Source organism: Myotis brandtii, unplaced genomic scaffold (genome assembly GCF_000412655.1).
Source record: "Myotis brandtii unplaced genomic scaffold, ASM41265v1 scaffold151, whole genome shotgun sequence".
Lineage (NCBI taxonomy): Eukaryota > Metazoa > Chordata > Mammalia > Chiroptera > Vespertilionidae > Myotis > Myotis brandtii.
Genome location: NW_005355461.1, coordinates 3265370 through 3279794, shown reverse-complemented (window position 1 = coordinate 3279794; position 14425 = coordinate 3265370).

Here is a 14425-nt window from a genome sequence, read left to right as displayed (position 1 = left end):
GTGTGTGTGTGTGTGTGTGTGTGTGTGTGTGTGTGTGTGTTGGGGGGGGGTGTTCCTTAGCCGGCCTGCACTCTCTCACAATACAGGACCCCTTGAGTAGGGTCCCTAGGCCTGGCTGGTGATCAAAACCTATCAGGGCTTTCCTTCCCCCGGCTGCCAGCAGCTGGCTCTGCTCCCGCCGCTGCCACTGCTCACCATCTGTGCAGTGCTGTCCCCCTCCCCCACCACCAGTCTTCTCCCTCTACAGGTGACAGGCATGGGGTGTGATCACTTGTCTGGCCTGGCCTCCCTCTGTGGGGCGATGGATCGCAGGGCCCCCAGATCAATCACCCTGCAGAGGGAGGCCCTGCTCACCTGGCCGGGGCTCCGCAATTGATCGCCAGGCAGAGGGTGGCCTGGGCCTCCCTCTGTGGGGTGATTGCGGGGCGATGGTGGGGGTCCCCCGACCCCTGACCAAATGCATTGCACCTGCCTTGGCTGGCCTGGCACCAGTGCATGTCATAGCATGGTTGTCCAGAACGTCGTCCAGACAGTCGTTCTGCTGTTTGGTTTATTTGCATATTACGCTTTTATTATTATAGATACACCAGAAGCAGTTAAGTGCTAGGAAAAACAATAAGCAGAGTTAGAGTATAGAGAGTGATGTTGAGATGCAATTTTATATGCAAAGGTCAAGTAAGATCTCTAAACAGCTGACATTTGAGCAGAAGACTGAAGGAAGCAAAGGAATGAACTGTGCTCACATCTGGCGGCTCAGGGGGAAGATTCCAGAGAGAGAATATAAATTGAAGACATGCTAGGTTAGAAGTAAGACTTGATGTGGAACAGAAAGAAGGTCATGTTACTGAAGGATCTTGCCCAAGGGGGAGCATTAGTGATAAAGCCAGTGTAGGAGGGCCCTGAGGGTTTTCTAGCCCATTGGATGGACTTCAGATTTTACTCTGATTGAGACTAGAAACCATTGGAAGGTTGCCAGGCAAGCAGTGGCATGACCTGCCTTAGGCTTTAGGAAAATCACTCTGGCAGCTTTGTGTAAAATAGAATAAAAGGAAGCAACAGTGGACCAAAACGCCCCTTTGGGAGATGCATCCCCCACACCATATTTTAGTTCCACTCTCTTGTACCCTATTCTCTGCCTGTATGGCCTCTATGAACCATATCAACAGGCTCTATTAACAGCTGCTTTCAGGTGGGGCTCAGCCAATGGGGAACCTGAGCAAAGAACTGAAGTAGAAAGGTCAGGATATTCATTTCTCAGAATCCCTTCCCAAGAGTGACTCACTCAAACTGGCTGAATTCCTCAGTCAAGATCAAATTCCTCAGGCAGCCATCTCAGTCCTCTTACAGCCTCCTCTTCAGATCGAAGAGTGGGGTGGAGCCCAGTGCTTACCTCCTGGGTAGTGCTCTATCCCTGGTGTTTCCTCTTGGTTAAGGACTTAGGCTGAGACTGTAGCAGTGGAGCTAGTGAGAAGTCGTATATAAGATAGGTTTGAAAGTACAGCTAGAAAAATATCTGATGGATTGGATGTGAGGTGTGTGAAAAAGGGAGTTAGAATGAAGAGAAATTTAGAAAATATGACAAAGGGAAGTTCATCCTTCAGAATCTCATTCTCATTACTGTGGAAGAAATAAATTATGGTGATCTTTAGCATTTAGTGACAATATAGTTTACCTGAAAACCAGCCCAGGCAGATTTAATTGCTTCATTTCTATTTTTCATGCCATGTAATTAACTCTTAGCTGCCCAGTCATAATCCTTCTGGTATAGTATTTTATTTAATGTGAACCCCAGAAAATTAACACGGTAACATTTTAAAATAAATGCTTATTATATATTTTTTTACATTTGATTATATTATACATATTATATACATACATGGACATTTTACTTTTATATGGCTATGTATGTATATATAATAGAAAAGCACACAGCCCTAAACAGTTTATCTTGGTGGATAGAGCGTCGGCCTGCAGACTGAAGGGTCCCGGGTTCGATTCTGGTCCAGGGCATGTACCTCGATTGCAGACTCCTAGTCCTGGCTGGGGGCATGCAGGAGGCAATCAATTGATGTATCTCTCTAACATCGGTGTTTCTCTCTGTCTTTCCTCTCCCTTCCACTCTCTCTAAAAAACAATGGAAAAAATACCCTCCATTGAGGATTTATAAAAAAGAAAAGCACACAAATGTCTATATATAAACATATAAAAGATTTCTCTCCAGATATGTATATGCATATAGAAATGTAGAGTATATAGAAATATATGTAAAAAGTATACTCTTCAGCAAGAGAAAATAATTTCTATATGCAACAACATGTATATGTCTTCCCAAAGTAGTATTGAGTAAAAGATGCTGGGCATACAGAATATATGTTGTCTGATCACTTTTAAATAAAGTTCAAAGCAGGCAAACTAACCTAACTTATATCACTGCATATTGATGAATACTATTGTATAGCAAACTTCAAATTAATTATCCATACTATTGTTCATGAATATGTGGGTTCTTTCCAGTTGGGGTTATTACAGATAATGCTGGTATGAACATACTGTACATACCTTATGGTGATTATGTAAGCCAAGTGGCTTTCCAAAATGGTAATAATAATTTGCCCATCCACCAATAGTATATGATAATTCTAGGTGTTCCAAATCCTTACCAATACTTTGCCTTTCCAGTGCTTTTCATTTTAGAGAGCCCAGTGGATATGCATGCTATTTCATAGTGATTTTAATTTGCATTTCCTGATGACTGACATGATTTAGAGTGTGTACTGTGTATACTGGTTATTTGGATATACTATTTTGTGAAGTACCTATTCAAGTCTTTTGCCCTGCACATCTGTAGCTTAGGAAAAAATAAAGAATCCCAGGAAAATTTTTATAGAAAATGTATGATTTCTTCTCAATGGATCCCTCCTCTGCATTACCCTGTCCTCCAAATATCATCTACTTCAACAGCCCCAAATCATTATCTTCTACCCAGGGATACCACCATTCTCCTCTTGGGTTGTATGTTCCTGGGCGATATTGAGAAACAGTTTCAGGGAGAAATCCCAAGTCAGTATGGGCTCATATTATCTGCTTTTATTTTTTGAAATTTATAGCCACATGTTGGTGTGGTCTATTGCCTGAAATAGGGGGGTTATGTATTTTTGTGCAGTTTTAATTATGGGAAGGCTGAGTCTGATAACAGCTACTCCATTGTGGATGGAACCAGTGGTCCTCAAATATTTTTTAATCTATTTATTCTTATTTTACTTTGTAGTTATATGTTCTTTGTTTATTCTCTTAATGGTATCCTAGAAGTCACAGCATTCAACCTTACTTTATTAACATTGAATATAAATTACTTTTTCATTTTATGACAATGCTTGGACCTTCAAAATTTTAATTGTATTTATTCCCCCTCTCATCTCTTATGTTATTGTTGTCATGGCATTTCAATTATACATATGTATTTTATTCTGCAAGGTTCATTATTTATCTTTATCCAGTAAATGATACCCACATATTTATACTTTCTAGTATCCTTTCTCTTTTTTTTCTGTAATTCTCTTTCTACTGAAAAAAATTCCCTTTGGTATTTCTTTAATTTCTTTCAGTTTTTGATCGTCTTATTTTTGAAGGATAGTTTTACAGAATGTAGCATTTCAAGTTGGTTGTGATTTTCTTTGGGCAAGTTAAAGATGTCATTTTATTATCTGTTGGTTTTTATTTCTTTTTTGCCCTCAATCTTGTTTTTTTGCTTTGATTTGTTGTTACGTGGTGGCTTATAAGATTTCATTGTTTTTACTTTTAATATTTTTACTATGGTGCATTTAAACAGGATTTTATTTTTATTTATCCTACTTGAGTTCCTAATCTTTCTTGACTCTCTGGCCTAATTACTTCTAGCCATTTTGAAGAATTCTGATCCATTGTCTCTTCAAATAATGCTTTCCCCCTCAAATTCTTTCTCTCTCACTTCTGGAACTCTGATTATATCTATGACCCTTTTCTAATGACCTTTTCATGATGTCCTAATATCATTTATCCCCTTTTCTAATTTTTTATTATTTTAATTTCTACATTTCAGTCTGTTTTCTATTGACATACCTTAAAGTTCACTAAGTGTTTTCCTTAGCTGCGTCTGATTAGCTGAGATAAAATTATGCATTGATATTCAAAACACTGTCAACTTATTTTTATGGTTTCTGATTTTCTAGTTTATTCTGCTTTTTAAACTCCAGTTCTCTGGTGAATTGTTTCAGCTTATTATGTGTTTTCTTTACTATATTAACCATAGTTATCTCAAAGTCTATGTCTAGTAACGTCAGTATCTGTATTATCTGAATTTATTTTTATTTCTATTATCTGTTTTTTTTCTTTGTCCTTGTTCCTTGGTATCACTGGCAATTTTTTACTGGAATGTTAGACTATGCATTTAAAATGTCCCAATTGCCTTAGTACCTCCTGAGTGATTTTCAGGAACTTTACTAGTAATAATCTAATTATCAGATTTTGACTTCTAAGTTTGCAAATAATAAGCTTTTCATTAAAAAAAGCTTTTTAAGTAACAAATGTCAGAAGCCATTTTATATATTGTTTTTTCATTATGTATTACATAATATATATATTGCATTACATGTACATATAGTACTTTATTATTCTATATTAACTTTATTTCTGCTCCAGTGACAGAAGTATTTTCCACTTATTAAAAATTGCCTTCTAATTGAGGTCTATCCCGATGGGTCTTTTTCTGTAGACTTACATCGTTGGAAACGCCTCATAGAATAAATATGTTGTTTCCTTTATTCACAGAACTGCGTGTTAGATCTGTGGGAAGGAATTACAAGACAGCTAAAGAAGAAAAAAAAATTGCCTTCTATTACATGTGATTTATTATTATTCTATTTATGAAGTTTGATTGTAGTTATAAAAACATTAAATTTGGGAAGCAGGAACTGACACTTCATATATCCCTCATATGTTTTACAATCTTATCAGTTATACTATAGATCTCTTTTCCCCATTCTGTTTTTTTTTCCTTTAATAATGATTCTTTTATTGTCCCAAGTCCATTATATACAGATATGAAGAAGATTAACCATGTTGTGTTTTGTTTTTGTTTTTACCTTTTGTATTCCTCCAAATCTAATAAAATTGTGAGTTTGGACTCCATTCTATGTCTACTATATTCATTGAATCAGAAAATTAGACTTGAAAATTAGACTGTCTCTTTCTGGCTAATGTCAATCTAATGCTTGTCAGAAGAGAACATACTATTTTAAATCCAGATTCCCCACCAAGAAAAATGGCAGGTTGTCTTCAATGACGAATGCAACTTGTTAACATGGATACCTGAGGAAATCACGTAAGAAATAGTTACAAAGGGGATGATGGGACTGTTATCCCCTTAGAGTGCACATATATGTGACAAGCTTTCACATTAATATGAACACTGTGTCTAATCCTCAAAAGGTGTTTACTAAAGATGCTTTGCAGGACGCTTGACATAAAAAGAATATCTAAAGAACAGCAATCCTGAGGGAAATGTGCAAGGCAAACAGGCTATCTCAGGCATATAGATTTGGGATATAATCATTTCAATTCAGAACATTCCAGGGGACCCTATTCCCCTTTTCTAATTCTCCCCAAATTGACTCGTGCAGATCTAGGGTCAAAATCCTAATAAAGATTCTGCAGGGAAATAGGTTTCCAGAACTGATTTTCTCCCTGCTGTATTGAATTTCAATTATCTAACCGTCGCTGTAGGAGTACGATTTTCCAGCTAACATTTCACTGAGAATGCCAGGAATCTCCAGGGGAGAGAGACGGTTGGAAAGCCATCTTGATCCTTTATCTCTAAAAGAAACCCCAAAACACACACACACACACACCACAAATAAAGATGAAAGTAGTTCAGCAGCTATAATACCTTGAGAAGAAGAGCGAGGACCTGGCTGTCCACTTAAATACCACCTGAGAGCACACAAAATAAATGAAAGGATATAGGCCCTCCTGTGAAAGTGTCACTGGAATTCAAAAGGTACGTCAGGCAGGCTGTCCTTGAAACACAACACAAAGGCTGACATTGAGAAAGGCCAGCTCGCAAGACAGCAGAGATAAGGTTTGAGACCCTGGAGCATTGGAACAGATTTAAAATATCTGAATTTCCAGAGTTATTGACTGTGAAGTTGTTATGGCTCCTTTTGTCTGCAGTGACTTTTCCTGCTCTTTGTGAGGAAAAGCATATAGTTCAAGTCCTACAGCAGCGGTTCTCAACCTGTGGGTCATGACCCCTTTGGGGGTCGAACGACCCTTTCACAGGGGTCGCCTAAGACCATTGGAAAACACATATATAATTACATATTGTTTTTGTGATTAATCACTATGCTTTAATTATGTTCAATTTGTAACAATGAAATTGGGGGTCACCACCACATGAGGAACTGTATTAAAGGGTTGCGGCATTAGGAAGGTTGAGAACCACTGCACAGGATCTGTCTCTCTTAGCACACTGCAGTAGTTACAATTAAGAAGTGTGAAATCAGGCAGCTCTGTCACTTGCTAGCTCAATGAATTGGGTCAATATTCTCAATCATCCCAAATCTGTTTCTTTATCTGTAAGTTCCTTCCCCTACAGGAATATTACATCTGTTGTCAATAGACAAAACTAAGCCTTGTGGATAAATCTATAGATATTTTAAAGGGATATTTGGAAGATCAACTTTGTGCTTTTGGGCTTGGGATTATGAAATATGGACTCGTTGAAAACTGAAGAGCAATTATTCAGACCGTGACTTCTCTAGCAGACATCATTTTGTTCCATTCCCATGGGTATGGGATCTAAGGCAGCAGATTGCAAGTGGTCTATGTAAGAACATACTAGTGTGAGCCATGTATAAGCAGGAGAACCATTCTTATGCATTTAAAAAAAATTATTGAATTTTAACGTGACGTTGGTTAATAAAATTATGTTTCATTTGTACAATTCTATAATGCATCATCCGTAGTACATTGTATGGTGTGTTCACCATCTCAATTCAAGTCTCCTTCCTTCACCATTTATTCCCCCTTTACTCTCTTTGTCCTTCCCCACCCCCACTCCCATCCCTCTGGTAATCATGGTAATCACCATATTGCTGTCTGTGTCTATGAGGGTTTTTATTTTTATTTTTTGCTTAATCCTTCACCTTTTCACCCAACTCCCTAACCCCCCTCCCCTCTGACAGCTGCAGATGTTCTCTATATCTATTAGCCTGTTTCTATTTTATTTGCTAGTTTATTGTGTTCATTAGATTCCACATACAAATGAAATCATTTGGTACTTGTCTTTCTCTGACTGGCTTACTTCACTATGCATTCTTGAATACATGCTCCCTTTGGAGAATAATTATCACTTTCAACAAAGATTTTTTTGGCATCTGCTACATTTAGTTTAGTGGGTTGAGTACTGAGACTTCAACCCTCTTCAAGGTCAGCCAGGAGCTGCACACCTAATTAGCACTGAATTATAACCATACATCTTCCTCACACATGCACAAAGAATGCTGTTACTAAATTATGTTTAGCTGTGAGAACATCAGCTTTTATTAACAATGTTATGAGAAAGAACTTGAAGAAATTTGTTGAATTTTGAGAATCACAAAATGTTCTCTGTACAAAGCCTACAGGATAAAATTCTGCCTGATTCCAGTTTAAAGAATAGCTGTAATTCTCTTAAGTAATTGATTTGTTTTTAAAGAGTAGATATTGTGACTCTTGATAAGTGACAAGGATTTCTTTTTTGCAATTAGTTTCTGGAAAAATATAGCACTAAACTATGGCCCAATCATGGTAAATATGTAGGTCATAATGTTCATTTTAGTTTCTTGTTATAATTTATGTATTTTAACAAAAATCTCCTGAAGTGTTTTCTGGAACACTGAGAGGTGCAAATAAATACCTGGTAAAGGGATCTGAACCATTCTTATAACATCACTAGAGGCTTGGTGCATGTATTCATGCACCAGTGGGATCCCTCAGCCTGGCCTGAGCACTCTCACAATCTGGGATCCCTCCGGGAATTTTGGACTGCCAGTTTCAGCTGATTCCCTCAGGCTAGGCTGAGGAACCCCACCAGTGCACAAATCCGTGCACCGGGCCTCTAGTATGCATATAAGATCTTTGCTTAATCTCTTCCCACTCTCCCCCTCCCCGATTCCCTCTGAGATTCATCAGTCTGTTCCATGTTTCCATGCCTGTGCGTTGAGCATCTGCCCCCTGGTGATCAGTGTGCATCATAGCTACCGGTTGAACGGTCGCTTAGGCTTTTATATATATAGATGTGGGAGAGAGGATGACTGGTCTTCTCACTGAGCTAAATGAAATGTCTACAGATGAGAGTCAAACTGAAGAAAACAGTTTATGCCCCTCCACATTCTTATTCTCTTTCTTACACCTGTTGCTATACCAGAATTCTCATGAAGAGCAGACTAATGAAAGAAAACATGCTATTGGACACAGAGCAATTCAGGAAATCTTGTGGAGGTCCATGCTGAGCTTTCAGATGGACAGCTGGAAACTGATATCACCCTGTGAGTGTCAGCTAGTGGAAGAGCCAGGAGGACAACAGAGGACCGTGTTGTGTACCTCCAAGTACAGGCTCTGTAAATCTGTAAATCTGTGTCCCGGTTGTCATTCCCTGAATTGCATTAGTATAGTATAAAAACAAATTATTTAGCATAAAACGGAGGGGTAGGCTGCAACAGCACTTTATGTTTCTGGTATATCATTTTACATGAGCTATTAAGGGATAATGCTAAAAATATATTCAAATATATTTAGAATATTTTATGCCAATCAAAAGGTTTTAAAATGTGTTTGCTTTGTTTTGTGGTATAAATTCTCTTAATATACCTTGTAAATATTCAAGAGGGAAATGTAGTAGAATGATTCATTTTTCCAAATTATTTGCACACAGAACACACTTTTCTTTTTCTGACTAACAGCTATTAAATTTCCCAAAATTATAGGGTTCTATGGGATAGAGTTTGGAAAATAATGGTTTCTGATAAAAATAGAGGACTTTGAAGTCTTAGTGAACTAAAGAAAAGGCATTGTTTCTGGCAAGAAATTTAAAATGTAGTAAGAACTTTTTAAAATCATTAAACTATAAGGTTAAATTAAATAATTTATGATAAACCTATTTCTTCCTAAATTTAAAAGTTCTTTAAAAAAATTATATCTCTAGCAAAATAATTGGTACCACATTAATACACAATTTTCCTCTGGAAACACACACACACCCACACACACACACACACACATTTTCAAATATGTTATAGAATACTTCAAAATACTAAGGTGTACAAGAAGACTTGATAAGACTCAGAATCAAGAGATGGTACTTAGTTACAATTAAGTAGCTTACATAAAATAATCCCATTTAGAATAAAGTTTAAATTTAGAGGACAATAAAAAAAATAATGTAAATGATAGATAATTTTGAAAATACAAAATACATTCAAAACTATAAAAAACAACACCAGGTTTCTTTTCTTTCTTTCTTTTCTTTTCTTTTTTTTTTTGTTGGTCCTTATACTCAAGAGCCTATATGACAGTGGTTTTTAAATAATAATGGGCATTAGAAACTCCTGGGGAAAGGCTTATAATTTAAGATATCAAACTAAGCTCATCCATTTATCTCCTCTTCCCCCCTAGAATCACAGTAAAATGATCATAAATTAATATAAAATGGAATGCATGCCAATAGCCCTGAAGAAAATAGAATGGAAATATCAGCGGATACAGAGTCCAATAAATTTCTAGGGACATTTGACGACAGGCAGAATAATGGCCCACAATGATGCGTGCACCTGGTTTCTCAGAACCAAAGGCTATGTTATCTTACATGGCAAAAGCACTTTGTGGATATGATTAAGATTACAGATCTTGAGACAGGGAGTCTATTCTGGATTATCCAGGTAGATCCAATCTAATCACACAAGCACTTGAAAGTAAAGAACCTTTCCTGGCTTAGGAGAAAGAAAGAAAAAAGAGGGAGTAGAAGGGAAGGATGTAGGTGGGAGGGAGAGGGAGAGAGATGCAACTTTGCTGGCTTTGAAGTTGCAGGAAGGGGTTATGAGCCAGCAAATGCAAGCAGCCTCTAGAAAAAGTAGGGACACTGATTCTCTTCTGGAGCTTCCAGAAAGGAAGGGAACATTCCTGACACCTTGATGTTAGTCCTGTGAGACGTGTGTTGGACTTCGGACCTCCAGAACCTTAAAATAATAAATTTGTTCTTTGTGGTAGTTTGATACAACAGCAATTGAAAACTAATATACAACCAATGGAGGGATATTGGTTGATGAAGCAGGACAATGAAGCTGCAGTCTAGCATTTGCCAGCATGAGACAGTGGCCAATAAAGAAAAAAAAAAAAACAGGAAGAAAGATTACGTTTTAGAGGATCAATAAAATGTCCTGATATCAAACTACATGCAATTCCAAAAAAAGAGGTATAGGAAACACAAGACATAAATTATCCAAGGAGTAATTAAGTTCCCAGAATTGAATGAGGACACAAGTCTTCAGATTAAAAGGATCCACCATGTGCCCAGGAGAATCGATGAATGAATGAAGACCTACTACCAGATGTGTCACTGTGAAATGTCTGAGTAATTGTAGAGGTAGGAAATGATGCTGAATATCCTAGAGAAGAAAACAAATGACCTTTAGAAAGCAGAGCAAATAAGGTTGTCATGAATAAGCAACAGCAAGTGTTGGTCAATGGAGAAATATACTTATATTTTTGAGGGAAATTATTGTCATTCTTGAATTTTGTACCAATGCCAAATTATCAATCAAATGTGGTGACATATAAACCTCCTGAACTCACAAGAAATCTGACAACTCTTCTTATGCACATTTCTTAGAAAGTCCAGGAAAATAGAGCAGTAAACCAAGCACCAAGATTGAGGACAGTGGCACCCGCCCAGACAACAAAAGCAGTCCAGGACTCCAGCTCAGCTGGGGGCTGGCAGAGCAACAGGCTCATTAGCTCCTTCTCACCTGGAGGAAGGAGGCCTATAAAGGACAGGGGCTGGGTGGAGGGGGGCAAAGGAGGGGAAAATGTGAGACATCTTCAATCCTGTCAATAATCATTTTTTTAAAAAAAGGCATTTTAGAAAGAAGGGGCTAGATTTCAAATCCAACCTCTATTGCTCCACCTCGTACAAACCATCATTATCACATGTCTGATGTACAGAGGCCTCCTAAATTCTTCCTGCTGGGAATGCTCTCTTTCCCCCTAGAATCACAGTAAAATGATCATAAATTAATATAAAATGGAATGCAGCGATTTTCAAACCCTATGCTGCAAGAATTTTTAAAACATGCAAAACCTGATTATTTAGTCAGGGGCACTGACCTCTTTTCCCTTATATTGTCAAATAAAAGGATGACAACAGCCTTAACAACAATAGCTATCAAATGTGAATGTCTTGTCTTAATCCATAAACATATAGGTCATGTACTACAGTTGCTTCTTATTGGTCATATTGCATAATAAGGTTGCATCTGATTGGTTAATTCTTGGTACCAGAAATCCTTATATACCAATACAGGCACCTGATTTTTTAAAAAGTCACTTTGCAGCAAAAAGTGTAGGTAATTACTATAATTATAATATTTTTTTTTTGGTAAATCAAAATATGCCTTTTTTCATATCGGCAAAAAATATATGTTTGATGTGCTGCAGAATTTTAGTAATTAGTTCATGTGTGCCATGAGATGAAAAGGTTAAAAATCACTGCCCTCAATTATTCTTTTTAAAACATAAAGCTGAACAACATGTTACTTGCTCGCTCAAAACCCAGGGGCTTCCAATCATACTTAGAGCAAAATTTCACTTCATGGCCCACAAGTACCTAAATGGTTTGGCCACTGGCTCACACAAACTTCAGTTTCATTTCTTATCATTCTTTCTTACTTTCTTCCAACCAGTGTCCTATCGGGCTCATCAAACATGACAAGCACCTCTTACCTCGATATCTTCACCCTTGTTATTTATCCCAGCTGCCAGCATGGCTAATGCTCACTTCCTTCAAGACTTGCTCAAGTGTCTCCTCTTCAGAGGGACCTTCCCTAGACGCACTATGGAACAGCATCCCCACTACCCTCCTTAATCCATTTGATTTTTGCATATTTTCCACCTCCCCAATAGAATGTGTGCTCTAGGGCCAAGATTGTCTTTTATGTTTGCCTCTCAGTCCTATCACCAAGAACAATATTTAGCACACGTTAAAGGCTAAATAAGTTTTGGGAAATTTGAGGATATGACAAAAACCTCACAAAGCATAAATAAGGAATATTTTCCATCCTACGGTCTGAGGTCATCTAATCCTAGTGTCTGCTCTGATTCTCTAGTAGGTAACAAGTACACACAGTGGTGTAAATGTGATTTGTTAATTTCTAACTTTTAGAATAAGTTATATACAAATCAGGTATGACCACAGAAAGAAATGTCAATATCTTCAAACTTGACAACGTGAGAGTAGATTCGGTTTATTCGAGGCATGCGGCCCGCCGGCCACGAGTTTGACATACTTGATGTACAGTTATATAAATTTCAACACATGTGTAGGAGTGAGGGAAATGTGACCCTGAGAAGGTAGTGTTAGGGAATGCTTTGGGCCGATGGCTCTATTTTGTATCCTGGTTGTATCTGGTATCCTGAACTATGTCATTTTAAGGAGCATGGCACAAATTCTTAGGTGGGTGTTTTGCAGGCTGTACTTTGAACCACGCTATTCTCATAGCTCTTTATTATGTCATTGTTGTGACAAATCCAAATGCCACTGCCTCGCCCATAAGCCCTCCATGACCTCTTACCTGATGCACCTCACCTCTTATCCACACTTACTTCCCTGTTCGCTCATAAGCAGGCAGACTCACGTTAGACTCGGTGTCTTTGTCCATGCTTGCCTTCCTCTCTGCAATGTCCTGACTTTTCTTTTTCCACTAAATTCTATTCATTCAGACCCCTCTCCATGTCTTACCTCTACTGTGAATTTTCTCAAAGGAGTTAAAATTAATTAATTTCTTTTTTTTTATTTTTCAGTCATATTCTACTGCATCTATTCTCATAATTTAATTCTTAATGGTTCTCTAGCTATCTACCTAAAACAAATGGAAAACTCTCCGGATGCCTTTCTTGTTCTTCAGATCCTTCTATAGTGCTTGGCACAGAGATGAACACACAGTAAGTGGTCAAAAAGTTATTATTGATTGAAAAGGCTGTTATACTTCAAGGTCATGCCTAGGGCAGGATACGTCTGAAGAAGCAAGGAGTTCAGAAGGTACAATAGAAAGTTTTAAGTAGCTCAGTGTTCCTTAAGACGGGCATTAGAAAAATACATTTTTTTTAAGTCAGAAACCTAGGAATTGGTAGAGAGGAAGGCATAGTGAAGGGAATCTTTTAAATGGCAGCTGATTTTACACAGAATCTGGAAAAACATAAACCATTGGCAGGCTCCCAGCAGCCATCAGTAAACCCCATGGTATTTGGGAAAACATCTATTAAGAATTATGGCTCATGGCCTTCCTTCCAGCTATTTTTCAAAAGGTATGATAGGGAATAAAAAAGGCCTCCAACAATTTGGAGAAATGAGCATCACATATTGGTGTGGTATGTTATAAACCCAGCCAGAGAAGTGAGATGAAGTGTAGGGAGGGTAGCATAGCTCTGAATCACCTAACACAAACTGGACACATGATCCTCAGCAACTAGGCATTCGTTTCTCCCTCTGTCAGAAGAGGAAATGGAACCAGATAATGGACAGGCATGCAGTAAGTTCTGACATACCAAGAATCTAGCTCAATCCTGTTGATTCTGGTTTTGTTTTGGATTGTTTTGGCAAAATCCTGAACAGAATATAAAACAATTTTTCTTTTCAAATTCATTTGGGTGGAGTCTCCACAGCACCTTATATTTTAGTCCAGAGCACAATATACTGGTACATTCATATGAGTTTCATTTTTTTCACATTGGGGAAATGGATTCTTTATTTGAATCTGTGCATGTATATCTGACTTCATTTAGGACTAGTACTCAATCTCCTTCAGTAGCATTATGTCTTCTTGCAAATTACCGTACTTACTTCTGGCCATTTCCAAGAAGGACATGGGTTTTGTTGTAAAATGCTGCACATTCCCAGTTGCCTTGAATGGAGGCTCCATTTGTGTCCTAGGCCCAGCACAGGAGGGCAAGAGGAGTACAGCCTCGCAGCTAGAAAGTGGGAGGAAAGACAGGGGAGGGAAGAGGAAAGTTATCAGTCATGCTGTGGACTGAACATTAATATGGACTAGGTGTTCCATCTCCAAAAAGGATTTCTTCGGGAAAGAGAAAGGGTTGTGACCCATGCACACTCGCCCAGGGAGCCAGCATGGAGAGGTTT